This window comes from Phoca vitulina, unplaced genomic scaffold, assembly GCF_004348235.1.
Source record: "Phoca vitulina isolate PV1807 unplaced genomic scaffold, GSC_HSeal_1.0 scaffold8, whole genome shotgun sequence".
NCBI classification, from domain to species: domain Eukaryota; kingdom Metazoa; phylum Chordata; class Mammalia; order Carnivora; family Phocidae; genus Phoca; species Phoca vitulina.
Window position 1 is genome coordinate 143041 of NW_022589711.1, and position 15048 is coordinate 158088.

Consider the following 15048-nt stretch of genomic DNA (forward strand, 5'->3'; position numbering starts at 1 on the left):
GAAAGAAAGAAAGAAAGAAAGAAAGAAAGAAAGAAAGAAAGAAAGAAGAAAGAAAGAAAGAAAAAGAAAATCCTACTTTTCCATAATGACATTAGCTCTTTAAGAAATTTGAGAGGAGCTAAACATGGGGAGATTCAGAAAACGTGATATAAGAAAAGACTTGCCCTCTTTAAATTCGGAAAAATAATGTATTTTGACCAGGCATTGGAGAACATAATGGTGAAATATTTTCATAATATGATTCCCTTGCTCGTAGTCCTCCACAGTTGTAAATTAATATTTTACTGTGTAAATTAATGTCTCAATATAAATCATGGTCAAATATATTTTGTTAAGGAGGACTATAAATCTTACTAATTAGAATGTATTTAGATGAGATATACTACACACAAACAGTCATCCAGGATAAACAAGCTGATAATGGAACAGGCTTTTCCAAGTCTTTGCTACTTTCTCTGATTATTCAGATTCCACCAAATATTTCCAATCATAAATTCCTTCCCCATTCCCACTTTGCCACATGGCTATATTCTTAAAGGAAAATGAGATGATTATTTGTATACATATAATATGATATATACACACAATGCACACACACACACATATAGATATATAATTTGTTTGCAATAAACTATCATCTCATATTTGGTCTTAAACTATGATTTTGCAGGTATCTACATAACAATATATGGTCCATAGTATACCATTCACAAGAAGTGCATGAAAGATTTGACATTCTAAGTTTGTCCTTCTGAGTTTCTGGCAACATTTGTATCATGTCCTTTATTAGATAAGGCTATTTGATTTTGAACAATAGAACTAGCCCATGGGAAATCCTAGTAAAAGAAAACAATAAGCTGTTGTTAGAAGGGCATAATAATAGCTTTTCAACCGACCAAATAAAGAGGTTAACAACTATTGGAAAGAATATGAATGTATCTGCGTGTATAACGAATGACGCAGAAAATGCAAGAGCTCATCAAAGCCTTTTTGGAAACACTTTCACTGGGTCACTTATAAACAATCATTCAAAGTTCCATGTTTATTTTAACTCAGAATTCAGGTGGAAAATTTCCATCCATGAGCTTGGCAAGCATGCCCCCTTCTGTTACTGTGTGCGAATTTGGGGTAGAAGGCTGCGATGGCCTGATTGATTGTCTCAAACAAATCACATGGAATTGGAGAGGAGAAATTTCTTTAAAGGAATAGTGCTGATAAACAAGACAGCATGACAGTGCATCCATTAAAGGCATATTCCAGGTTTGTTTATTCCTGAAAAAAATCTGGGCTCTCTGATCAGCCACTAAAATAGGTGTTTAATTTCCTTCAATCTTGATAGAGTCTTTTTTTCTTTATCATTCTTTCCCTTTTAGTAAACTTTTTCTTTTCTGTTGCATGTCTTGGGCTGTTTATAGATTATGGACAAAGTCAATAAAGATAGTGAACTGTTCCCTTCAAAACTCATGTTATGTAATCTCCACATTTCTGCTTGCCAGAAATGAAATTTTACCGTAGATATTCCTTCATTCTCAGTCATTAGCTCAAACTATTTTTCCCCAGGTAACTTTGTTACCCAATTTACTTTACATATAGAGAAAACTAGCTTATAAATGATTGGATGGTACATTATTACAATCCCATTCTTTAGCATCTCTTCATGCTGCCTCAATTCAACCACTTCATTACATTAGCTTCCTTTCAGAACAGTGAAGCTAGAGGAAATTGCTATAGAACATGATTGCATATAATTTTCATTTGGGCCTCTTTACTAAGTTGAAATTTAGATGTACATGCTCCAAATCATGAAGTCATGGTTCTGTTGCACTCACCCTATTTTCATCTGAGAAAATTAGGCCCCCTTAGTTTTACCTGTTAGCTAGTTCTGAGAATTTACCAGCATCCTGATTTATTCATGCGTGAAATAAGTCCTATGGTTGGATTTCCTATTCTTGCTCCTCCACCTGCCTTCGTCTCTGGTCTTTGTGAGATGGACAAGTAACTGTGCCCAAAGAGTAGTCACAGTGCTGTAGAGAACACTGGACTTTTCTATACTCTTATACTTCACCCCAAATGTAGGTACAAGAGTATCCCTAATTTCTTTCAGAAAAAAAATGGAACAAAGTTAGTTCATTTAGGCAGCCAATATTAAAGACTTGCCAATAGCAGAAAGGAATTACAACGGAAAATACTTACAAGCACTGCATAGGTGAAAACTTTTCACAGATCTCGTTCCAGTCTGCCACTTGACTGGCTTTTTGTATCCCTTCACCTGACAAAGGAGAGCTACTCTTCAGACCACAATCATGGAAGTATCTTGGGTTTTCCCGGCCATTTCATAGCAATGTGGACCAAACTAACTCTCCCCCTAAGAAGGAGGAAGGAGATTTTTTTTCCTCTGTGTGGTCCCTCTCCCAAAGTAGGATTTTAGGCTCTAAATTTTCATGTTCCACAAATGACTGTCAGTTGGAAGGTCTATTCCCTTTGGAGAAAATCACCTCTCTTTTCCCAGAGGAATATAGTCCATTCCCAATCACCCCCCAAAAAGGAATCATCAGCAAAGCATTCTATAAGTCTGGGCAATTTGATCAAAACATCTCAGGTCACATTCCACACATCAGTCCTCTTTATTCTAAAAAAAAAGTTCATATTCTTTGTAAAATCTTTCTTCAGTATTAGACAAAGAAAAATCTTTTTTTCCCATTTCAACTATTACATGCAATTCCATATCTGCAAAGAGTTATACAAAGAATGGCACCAAAAATAATCAAAAGATAATTTATAGGAATTATACAATCAAATCAACATTGAGAAATATAAATGGTTTCCAAAGGAACATCATGTGCAGAGGAAGAGTTCTGTTAAAAGTTTACCAAACAGCAAGGTGTTTCCAGTACTTTATTTTACTCAAGCTTTCCACAAGAACATTGTGCAGTATATCCTTCACAATTGTATCTGAAAAACTGAATTATGTAGCTAACTATTAGAAAAATAATAATAACAAATTTTTTATAACAAATGTTTCTTAAATTCCCTTTAGATTCTTCTCAAATGTTGGGCATGAGCATGGAAATTAGACAACTTATTTAGCTATGAACTAAAAAATTAAAGATGAAGAAAATCAGGCAATAAGTCATAATCCCCCCAAAAGTAATAATTTATACATAAGCTAGTATAAATGCTATATTAAACTAAATTAATGGTAATTAAACTCACGTGATACTAATTATAACTAGTACAAATACTATGTTAAATATTATAATACAAAATATTTTAGGGGTTTGCATTAGAAATTTTGTACTACCAGCTTGCATATGTCTTGAGTTCACTTCAGGATTCACAAATATCAGGAGAGGGATGTCTTCCAGTCACTTTTCACGGAGGACTCAAGGATTGCCTCAGAAGGAGAAAATAGAGGAAGGAAATTTTGAGAAGAGCATAGCATGGTGCCTGTCTGTCATTTTTGTTACTAGCCTAGCCTCCTTTATGATGCCTAGGTTTTAAGGAAAAACACTAAAAATAAAAGTCACACCAAAGGAGATGGGTCATTAAAGACACATGATAAAAGCTACTGGATGAGAGAAGTGTTGAGGTTTTAATGCATTGAAATTTATACAACTGGGGAGAAGGATGGTCAGAGAGCTGAAGGGACGTGTCAACAGAGACACTGGTGGCTTCATCAATTATCAAAATATACTTACATTCAGTGGTGGAGAGATTTGGCAAGTATAGCAGCTCTGAAAGCTGCACAGTGCACGGGCTCAGCCCATATCAATTGGACCCATAATCCTGGATCCACCACGTGTTACCAGTATGATCTTGGATAAGCCCCAGTTTCTTCATCTATACATTGATGATGAATTGATGATAGAATCTGCCTCCCAGGGCAGCTGTTAGGAGCTCCTGGCAAAGTGTTGGACACAATGACTGATATACAGTAAGTCCAGTAAGTTTTCTGCAAATGTTTGCCATTAATTTTTCTCTGTCCTCAGCAGTGCCCTTGGAGAAGACAGCTGTATCGCTGTGATATCGACTAGTTTTCTCAACGTTGGTGCTTCATCAAATGAGCAGAACTGTACCCAACCCTGGCTGTCTGCACTTTCAATAAGATGCTTTCCCAGGCAGGTAGTATTGCAGCAACAGAAAGTACAAGAAGAAGACCAGAGAAGGAAAGAAGTAAAGAGAGTAGGAAACGGCCAAGTGCCATCGAGTCAACCATTACATCACCTTTAAAAGTTTAATCTAATATCTGTTGTGTTCCTTGACTATTTTCTCATTTTATTTACTTTTTTTTTTAAGATTTTATTTATTTATTTGTCAGAGAGAGGGAGAGAGAGCACAAGCTGGGGGAGTGGCAGGCAGAGGTAGAGGGAGAAGCAGGCTTCCCGCTGAGCAAGGAGCCTGATGCAGGACTTTATCCCAGGACCCTGGGATCTTGACCTGAGCTGAAGGCTGAGCCACCCAGGCGTCCCTCAGTTTATCGTTTTATAATACTTGACATTCGAAAGTTTTACATTTCTGTACATCAAAATTCTTGTTACATCAAAATTCTTGTTCCTTTGTGGCAGACTTTATAAATTCTAAATGTTTCTAGGCTAGATGTTCAAAAATTATTTTTAAAAATATTTCTGATTTTCTTCATGGTTTCTTTCTGGATTTTTTATTCCAACAGTAATCATCACTTTTATGTGACATACTACATATCAAAATCAATTATTTTCAATAAATTTTTTCTTCTTCATAAGACTGATAGCAGTTCAGGGTGCCTGGGTGGCTCAGTCGGTTAAGCGTCTGCCTTCAGCTCAGGTCATGATCCCAGGGTTCTGGGATCGAGTCCTGCATCGGGCTCCCTGCTCAGCAGGGAGTCTACTTCTCTCCCTCTGCCTGCCACTCTGCCTACTTGTGCGCTCTCTATCTTTCTGTCAAATAAATAAAATCTTAAAAAAAAAAAAAAAGACTGATAGTTCAGTTCATACGAATTCATTATGTGAATGACAACATCATTTGGGATAGGGTGCAAATATAGTTTGATATAACTGATCATATGTTTTTTCATGCCCCCCCCCACACACACTTACACATGTACCCATAATCATTGGTTTAAATGATCATTTCCCCAACAAACTTCCAAAAATAAACTATTTTGTCATTATGTCATGTTTTTATTCTTTATCTTCCTTCATGGCTGCATTCTGATTTTAGAAAATGTAAACAATCTGTATTTATGAATATTTTGTTTTTCAAAGTGACCATGTATATATTCACATTTAAAATACATAAATAACATATTTTGAATGTTTTTCCTCAAAATGTACACCTATAATCACATTTTATAAATTAACATAGGGCGATGAATAAATGGTACTTTTAGGTTTAAGTGGAACATAATGTTCAAGGCCAGGTACTTGTCTTTAGTCCATGGAAGATTCTGGACTCCTCTCATAGGGATTTAATTTTTGTTGTTGTTGTTGTATTTTTAGAGGCGGGTGGGGGCGAGGCAGAGGGAGAGAGAGGGAATCTTCCAACCCAGCATGGAGCTTGACATGGAACCGATCCCAGGACCCTGGAACCATGACCTGAGCAGAAATCAAGAGTCCAGTGCTTAACCCATTGAGCCACCCAGGTGCTGCAGGAGATTTGCAATTTTAATACTAAATTTGTTACCATGATGCTGTTTGTAAATTTTGTAATACTAGGACTGAATAACAATAAGCTTTATCTCATTTATTCATTAGAGTGCATAGTTGCTTTAACTCTGCAATTCTCTTAACTCTACCTATTTTATATAACTTTTCATGCTCTTTTTTTTTTGACTTTGCACTGTTAGCAGTATTTGGAGTTTCAATTATGTGAATTGCCTCTTTATAGCCTTTGCCTATTTTCTATTAGGTTGTTTATTCCATTCTTGTTAAATTGTGAGATCTCTATATAGATATTAACCTCATCTCTTTCTGCCTTAAGCTTTTTCCCCCCTAAATTAGTCATTTATTTACTTACTGACTTTATAATATTTGTTTTCCCATTAAGAAATTTGTCATTTTAATTAAAAATACATTTCTCACATTTATTTTATAGCATTAGTGTTTCTGTCATACTAAGAAGTTTCTTTGCCTTGTCCATGAAAATTCTAGATGTTCTTAAAATATCTCAACATCAGAATAACTTTTATGTAGTATTGTTTATTGTTCTATGATAGGCCACTTTAGTACTTCTTTTTCAAATATTTTCTTGTTCTTTTTAATGGCACTTATTCTTCTATATGTATTTCTTTTTTTTAAGATTTTATGTATTTATTTGTTGGGGGGGTGGAGAGTGCACAAGCAGGGGAGAACCACAGGCAGAGGGAGAAGCAGGCTCCCCACTGAGCAGGGAGCCTGATGTGGGACTCAATCCTAGGACCATGGGATCATGACCTGAGCCAAAGGCAGATGCTTAACTGACTGAGACACCCAGGAGTCCCATCTTGTATACATATACATATTTCAATATAGATTTATCTGATTCTGAAAACTGTACTCCTTTGGAATTGCATTAGGTATATTGGATTTGCATTAAAGGCACACAAAAATTTTAGCTTTCACTACTCTTGTGTCTATATTACTTTATTTTATATATTTGTAGCACTAATAACAAGGATTATTAGTTTTCCTATATTTCCCATGTGTCTGCCTACCTTACACTATTCACTTATTAAATATATATATATTTATATATAAAATATATATATATATATATTTTGCTTGAGCTTCCTGGTTTTCAGTGAACACAATTATATTATCAGCAATAAGAGATGTTAGTTATATAAATTTCCCAAATTTCTATATTAATATTATTTCTTTTTTAAAAATTATGCTTGCAGGGATTCTCTGAGACAAAGCTCAATAATGACGGTCTTAAAAACTCTCTTTCTTTTGTGATTTTAATTGAAATATTGTTCATATTTTTCCATTTATGATACAGCTTTCTTTTCTTTCTTGGTAAAAGATCTTGATATTTTAAAGAAAAGTTTTACTTTTATGTTACTCTGCATTATTTTGTTAGGGAAAAGTGCCTGAATTGTATTAAATAACTTTTTGTCAAATATCACATTTTTCTGTCACCTAATTGGTGACAAAGCAAATTATATTTGTTATATTTGCCAGTATGAAATCACACTTACATGCATATGCTGAACCATACTTTGTGATGGTTTATTTATGTATTTTTTTACATTTCTGGATTCTAATCACTAATATTGACATTTTATATATAATTTTGTACTGATTTTTAGTCTCGGAGTTTGTTTTCATATATTGCTAATAGTGAACATTTTTATTAGTTTCATAAAACTAATTGAGGTTTCTTCTACTTTTTTCTGTGGTCTGAGTAGCTTAAGAAATAGTGGAATGGTTGTTCTTTAAAAGTTAGAGAATATATTTGAAAATGACATATCTGATAAAGGGATAGTACCCAAAATATATAAAGAACTTATAGAACTCAACACCAAAAAATAATCTAATTAAAAATGGGTAGAAGACATGAAAACACATTTCTCCAAAGAAGACAAACAGATGACAAAAGGACACATAAGAAGATGCTCAACATTACTCAGGGATTTGCAAATCAAAACCATAATGAGATCATTCATACCTGCCAAAAGGGCTAAAATCAAAACTGGAAGAAACAAGTGTTGATGAGGAGGTGGAGATAAAGGAACACTTGTACCACATTGGTGGAAACGCAAACTGGTGCAGCTACTGTGGAGAACTGTATGGAGGTTCCTCAAAAACTTAAAAAACAGAACTACCATGTGATCCAATAATCACACTACTGGATATTCACCTAAAGAATACAAAACACTAATTCAAAGGAATACACTCACCCTTATGTTTACAGCAGCATTATTTACAATAGCCAAATTATGGAAGCAACCCAAGTGTCCATTGATAGATGAATGGATAAAGATGATGTAGATAGGTATATATATACACACGTATATACATATATACATACACAGAATAGAATATTATTTAGCCATAAAAAGAATGTAATCTTGCCATCTGCAACAACATGGATGAATCTAGAGAGTATAAAAGCTAATCAAAATAAGTCAGTCAGAGAAAGACAAAAACCATATGATTTCACTCATATGTGGAATTTAAGAAACAAAAGAATAAAAGAGAAAAAAAAGACAAACCAAGAAAACAGACTCTTAACTATAGAAAATATACAGATGGTTACCACGGGGGTTGGGGGGTGCGGGATGGGTGAAATAGGTGAGGGGGATTAAGGGTACACTTACCATGATGAGCACTGGGGGATGTATGGAATTGTTGAATCACTGTACTATAGACCTGAAACGAATATAACACTGTATGTTGACTGTACTGGAATTTAAATAAATATAATATAAAAGAGGAGAGAAAGAAAGAAAGAAAGTTAGATATAGTTCCAGGTTTATCCATGTTGTTGTAAATGGGAAATAGGGAGATGTTGCTCAAAGGGTACAAACTTTCAGTTATAAGATGAATAAATTCTGGGAATCTAATGTACAGCAAGGTGACTATAGTCAATAATATTATACACTTGGAATTTGCTAAAAGAGTAGATCTTAAGTATTCTGACCACAAACAAAAAATGCAACCATTTAAGATGACGAATGTGTTAACTAGCTTGATTATAGTAATCATTTTCTAAGGTATACCTAAATCATCATGCTCTACACCTTAAATACATACTATTTTTCTTTCTCAATTACTCTTCAAAGCTAGAAAAAAAGATAAAAAAATAGCAAAAGAGAAAAAAATAGCAAAAGAGCAAAAGAGAGAAAAAAATTTAGATACATCTCAACCTGAAGAAAATATATATTTATTTTCAACCATTTTGCCCCAAAATAATGATAAAGAATATACTTATGCTTCCCAGAAAAAGCTAGATTTTAAAGTAAATATTACTAAGAACAAAGGAACTGGAAAGCTATGTATATTAGCAGGCTGATTTTTTAAATGTTTGGAAAAAATAAAAATGTAAATCAACAATACATTGAGTACTAGTTTCTTTCATTTATTTAAGAATTTATCAAGAACCAAATGTTCACTGTCCAATCATAAAAGTAGGAAATACCAAAGTGATTAAAATATTCAGTCTATTACCCTGTGCTCACAGTTGTGTGGAAGGAAATATATATTAAAGCAATTAACAGAATTATGTCAGAGAAGTAATAGGAAAATAGCAAAAGGAAGCAACTAATCAACTTTTGACCTAATGAGGCTAAGAAAGGTTTTCCCTTGTTCTGAAGTTTATATGAATATGTCCTTATAAGAATGTTGCATTTTGGGCGCCTGGGTGGCTCAGTTGGTTAAGCGACTGCCTTCGGCTCAGCTCATGATCCTGGAGTCCTGGGATCGAGTCCCGCATCAGGCTCCCTGCTCAGCAGGGAGTCTGCTTCTCCCTCTGACCCTCCTCCCTCTCATGCTCTCTGTCTCTCATTGTCTCTCTCGCAAATAAATAAAATCTTAAAAAAAAAAAAAAAGAATGTTGCATTTTATTAGCTAAATTCGTATTTATATTGATGAATTTTATACCAAAAGATTATATATAATTTAAGAAAATAAGTCACATTGTCTAGATGTATATAAGAATAAATGGCAATTTCTCACAACTTTTTCTGATTTCAATAATATGTCAGAGTCTATGGGATTGAATATTATGAAAAACTTGTTTCTAGTGGTTCTACACTAAAATCCGTAATATTCCTGAAATTTAATTCTTCATTTGTTATCCCTTTAGCCAAGCTTGTCAACATGTTTATAAGTACAGATGCTTGTACATGTGACACATACACACAGATACACATGTGTATAATTACAGAATACCAGAGAAATATCTTAGGGATGCCTAAATTTATAACTATTCAGGAATATATAGTCAGGAATTAAAATCCTGATGTTTCTGCAAAAGAATGAAACTGGACCACTTTCTTACACCATATACAAAAATAAATTCAAAACAGATGAAAGACCTAAAGGTGAGACAGGAAACCATCAAAATCCTAGAGAAGAACACAGGCAGCAAACTCTTTGACATCAGCCATAGCACCGTCTAACTAGACATGTCTCCAGAGGCAAAGGAAACAAAAGCAAAAATGAATCACTGGGACTTCATCATCAAGAAAAAAAGCTTCTGCATAATGAAGGAAACAACAAAACAAAGGGAGCCCACAGAATGGGAGAAGATATTTGCAAATGATGTATCTGATAAAGGATTAATATCCAAAATCTATAAAGAACTTACCAAACTGAACACCCAAAAAACAAATAATCCAGTTAAGAAATGGGCAGAAGACACAAATAGACATTTTTCCAAGGAAGACATACAGATGGCCAACAAACAAAGAGATGCTCAACATCACTCATCATCAGAGAAATACAAATCAAAGCCATGATGTGATACCATCTCACACTGGTCAGAATGGCTAAAATTAACAAATCAGGAAATGACAGATGTTGGCCAGGATGTGGAGGAAGGGAAACCCCCTTGCATTTTTGGTGGGAATGCAAGCTGGTGCAGCCACTCTGGAGAATGGTATGAAGGTTCCTCAAAAAGTTAAAAATAGAACTACCCTATGACCCAGCAGTTGCACTACTAGGTATTAAGCAAGAGGATACAAAAATATTGATTTGAAGGGGCACAGGCACTCCGATGTTTATAGCAGCATTACAAACAATAGCTAAATTATTCAAAGAGCCCAAATGTGTCTATCAACTGATGAATTGAGAAGTTGTGAGATATATATATATATATATATATATATATATATACACACACATACATATATATACATATATATATATACACACACACACACATACACATGAGATATATACAATGAAATATTACCCAGCCATCAAAAAGAATGAAACCTTGCTATTGGCAATGATGTGGATGGAGCTAGAGTGTATTATGCTAAATGAAATAAGTCAGTCAGAGAAAGACAAATACCATATGATTTAACTTATATGTGGAATTTAAGAAACAAAAAGGATGAACATGGGGGGGGGGGGAAGAGAGGAAGGCAAACCATAACTGTAGAGAACAAACTGAGGGTTTCCTCGGGGGAGGTGGGTGGGGGTGAGCTAAATGGGTGATGGATATTAAGGACAGCACTTGTGATGAGCACTGAGTGTTGTATGTAAATGATAAATCACTAAATTCTACTCCTGAAACCAATATTACACTGTATGTTAACTAACTAGAATTTAAAGAAAAATTTGAAACAAACAAAATAAATAAATAATAAAATTTTTAAAAAATAGTTTAAACACCAAAAAACAATTGCTGATGTTTTATAAAATAACAAGGAATTGTTAAGTTTAAACTAAACTTTAAATATAGAGGTGTTCCTGGGTGGCTCAGTTGGTTGTGTTCGACTCTTAATTTTTGGCTCAGGTCATGATCTCAGGGTCATGAGATCAAGCCCCACGTTGGGCTCCATGCTCAGCAGGGACTCTTCTTAAGGATCCTTTCTCTCCCTCTCCTTCTGCAGCTCCCCCACGTGCATGTTCTCTCTCTCACAAATAAATAAATCTTTTAAAAATTAAATTAGGGACGTCTGGGTGACTCAGTCAGTTAAGCATCTGTCTCAGCTCAGGTCATGATCCCAGGGTACTGGGATCGAGTCCTGCATGGGGCTCCTTGCTCAGTGGGGAGCCTGCTTCTCCCTCTACCTGCCACTTCCCATGCTTGTGCACACTCTCTCTCTCTCTGACAAATTAATAAATAAGATTTTTAAAAAATAATAAAAAATAAAAATTAAATAAAAATTAAATTAAATATAGAAATGAATAAAGGATGTAACTTTTCTAGAAGTCAGCATCATGCTTGAATTGTGGGTACTTCATATACAATGACTAATTTCAGTGGATTCACTCCATTACATATGCTCCAGTTTATTCATCATCTGTTGAAAGAATATAGAGAAAATGAAAAGAGGTACGGAAGAAAATCAGCGGCAATAACAAACAGATTTAATTTTTTTTTAAATTGAGGTATAATTAACATACAATGTTATATTAGTTTCAGATGTACAACATTGATTCAACAGTTGTATACATTACTCAGTGCTTACCATGATAAGTGTAGTCACCATTTGTCATCATAAAAGTTTATTATAATCTTATTGACTATTTTTCCTATGCTATACTTTTCATCTCTGTGACTCATTTATTCTATAATTGGAAGTTTATACCCCTAATCTCCTTTATTTCACCCATCCCCGCACCACACCTCTGGTAACCACCAGTTTGTTCTCTGTATTTAAGAATCCATTTGTTTGTTTGCTTGTTTTGTTTTGTTTTTTTGATTCTATGTATAAGTGAAATCATATGGTATTTGTCTTTCTCTACCTGACATCTCACTTGGCGTAATACTCTCTAGGTACATCCATGTTGTTGCAAATGCCAAAAGATCTCATTCTTTTTTTATCGCTGAGTAATATTCTGATGTGTATTTATATACACACACGCACACACCATATCTTCTTTACTCATTCATTTATTGATGGACATTTAGATGGCTTCCATGTCTTGGTAAATAATGCTGCAATAAACATATAAGTGCATATACTTTTTGGTGTTTTTGTTTTCTTTGGGTAAATACCCAGTAGTGGAATTACTACTATTTCTATTCTTAGTTTCCTGAAGAACCACCAAACTATTATCCACAATTGCTGCACCCATTTACATTCCCACCAGCAGTGCACGAGAGTTCCTTTTTCTCCACATCTTTTGCAACACTTCTTATAGATAAAACAAATTTTTAAAAGAGGTGAAAGAAATTTAGGTAGTTACCTGGAGAAATAAAAAGTCCACTGGAGTATAAACTAAGATTTTCAGAGGAGTTTCACTTCTAAATTTTTTTTAATTATTATTACAAATGGTTTCTTATTTATAGAATTACCACCAACACACACACATACACACAATATTAATGAGTAAAGTGGGCTGCCGTCTGTTTTTCTTAATTTCTTCATTAACCAACTAAATATTATCATTGCTAAAGTTTTCTAGTTCTGAGTATACATATAAATTAAAATTGTAGAAGATGAAGCAAAGTTAGATAAAAAAATAGCTATCATGTTAGTTATCATATTGCATAGATGTCTATCTGTTTGTGTGTGAATATGTAGATTTGCTACTTATGCAGCAAGGAAAAAAATTTTTGATCACTAACCGTAACTACTACCTTCAACCTTGGACCCCTCAATCAAGCAGCTGAATTACAATTTCCACTTGAAAGTCTCACAGGTTCCTCATGTTTCACATTTTCAGAACTAGACTTTTTATACTCCCTCCCCAAGCCTATTTCCTACACAATTGTCCTGTTTTGCTTAATAGAGACTCTACCACTCTTTCTGCCTGGGACAAGACTTTCAAGTCATTATTGTACTTCCTCTTTCTCGTTGGGCATTGAATTATCAGTAAATACTATCAGGTCTACTTTAAAATAAATCCAAAATTTGAGTTCTTCCCCTAATTTCCACCCTTACCTCCTTAGTGTGAGCACCATTGTGGTTTGCTTCATTTGTAACAATGTCTCCTAATGGGTCTCCCTGCTTGACTCTTGCTCTTCTGTAGTCTACTGTATACCTGATCACCCAGTAATATTTTAAAAGTGAATGTCAAAGCATGTTTCTCCTCTCCTGTCATCCAGTGTCATCTGGACCCACTGAGACCAAAAGCCCAAGTTCTCCAATGGTTCACATTGCCCAGGCTTCTACATCTCTAACCTTATCTCGATTACTGCTCTTTTAATATTATTCTAATTTAATCACATTCTTCTACAGGCTGTTTCTTAAGCATCACACGAGGCATTCTCTTTCCTCAGAGTCTCTGCGTATGCTTTTCTGTTGTCTACATTTTTCCCCCACTTGCCTCTCACTTTCTGTGCTGAAATCCCACTCTATTCATAGGCCTTTCTCAAATCGCTGATGGAGCCACAGTATTTTCCTACCATTCTTAGTTTCCCATACCCTGATTTCCTTCTCTTTTTGTCCTTTATTACCATCTGCAATATTATATATTTTTGTTCTTTCTACCTGGAAAACATGAGAAACTCTGTGGTCCTATTATGTGCTCTAGTTTCATGGACTGGAATTGTGTCTGGAGCATAGCAAACAGTGAAAATATAATTGTGAGAATAAATAGTTAATTCTCCCTGAATCCTTTTACCATTCGTTGCAGAAAAAATGCTTACTATGTATTTGATTTGTTTTGGAAGCTGAATATAGCGTATTTTACAGAAAACTTGGCTCTTGACTCTGGATGAAATAACTACTTTAATTGAATACATAACCTAGAGAGGAGAAAATTATAAAATGATTTTTCTTGGTACACAAACCTTAGAAAGACATGAGGAAGGTATTTCCAAGGTATCCACAGAGCATTCAAACAAATGAAATGATAGTTTCTGCCCATCAAACTAAGTGAACAGACACCTTGGATAAAAAATAGTTTAAATGCTTCTGTAACAGTATTCTGGACTCCTGGAAACAATTATGAATCAATTTTGCATTTGTTGTGCTAGGCATATTGTCTAATATGTAATAATTGTAATTTATAACAACAAAAGAGTTGAGTCAAATAACAATATAAGAGAAAAATCTTTTTGTTTGGAATAAAATTTAAAATACTATTAAAAACTATCATAAATCTATTTTTAATATTTAAATACTTCAAAATTATAAAAAACTACTTCATAACAGAGAGATCTTAAAATTTAAATATTAAATATGAGAAAAGAGATAATTATATTTCTGGAAAATAAATAACATGTGCAGTGAAGACTTTTTTTAATTGGATGTACGTCTAGGTAATAGGATGGGAAATAGAGTGATAGAAACAACAGATGCATGGAACACAGATGCAAAAAAAAGGTTAAGACAATTGAAATTCACTAAAATAAAGTATCTAAAAAGAAGTACAGAAAATTTGGGTATTAATATATTTTAGAGTTTTCAAACTGATTCCTAGAATGTAAATAAGTAGAAATATAACACTTTAAATGGTAGAGGAT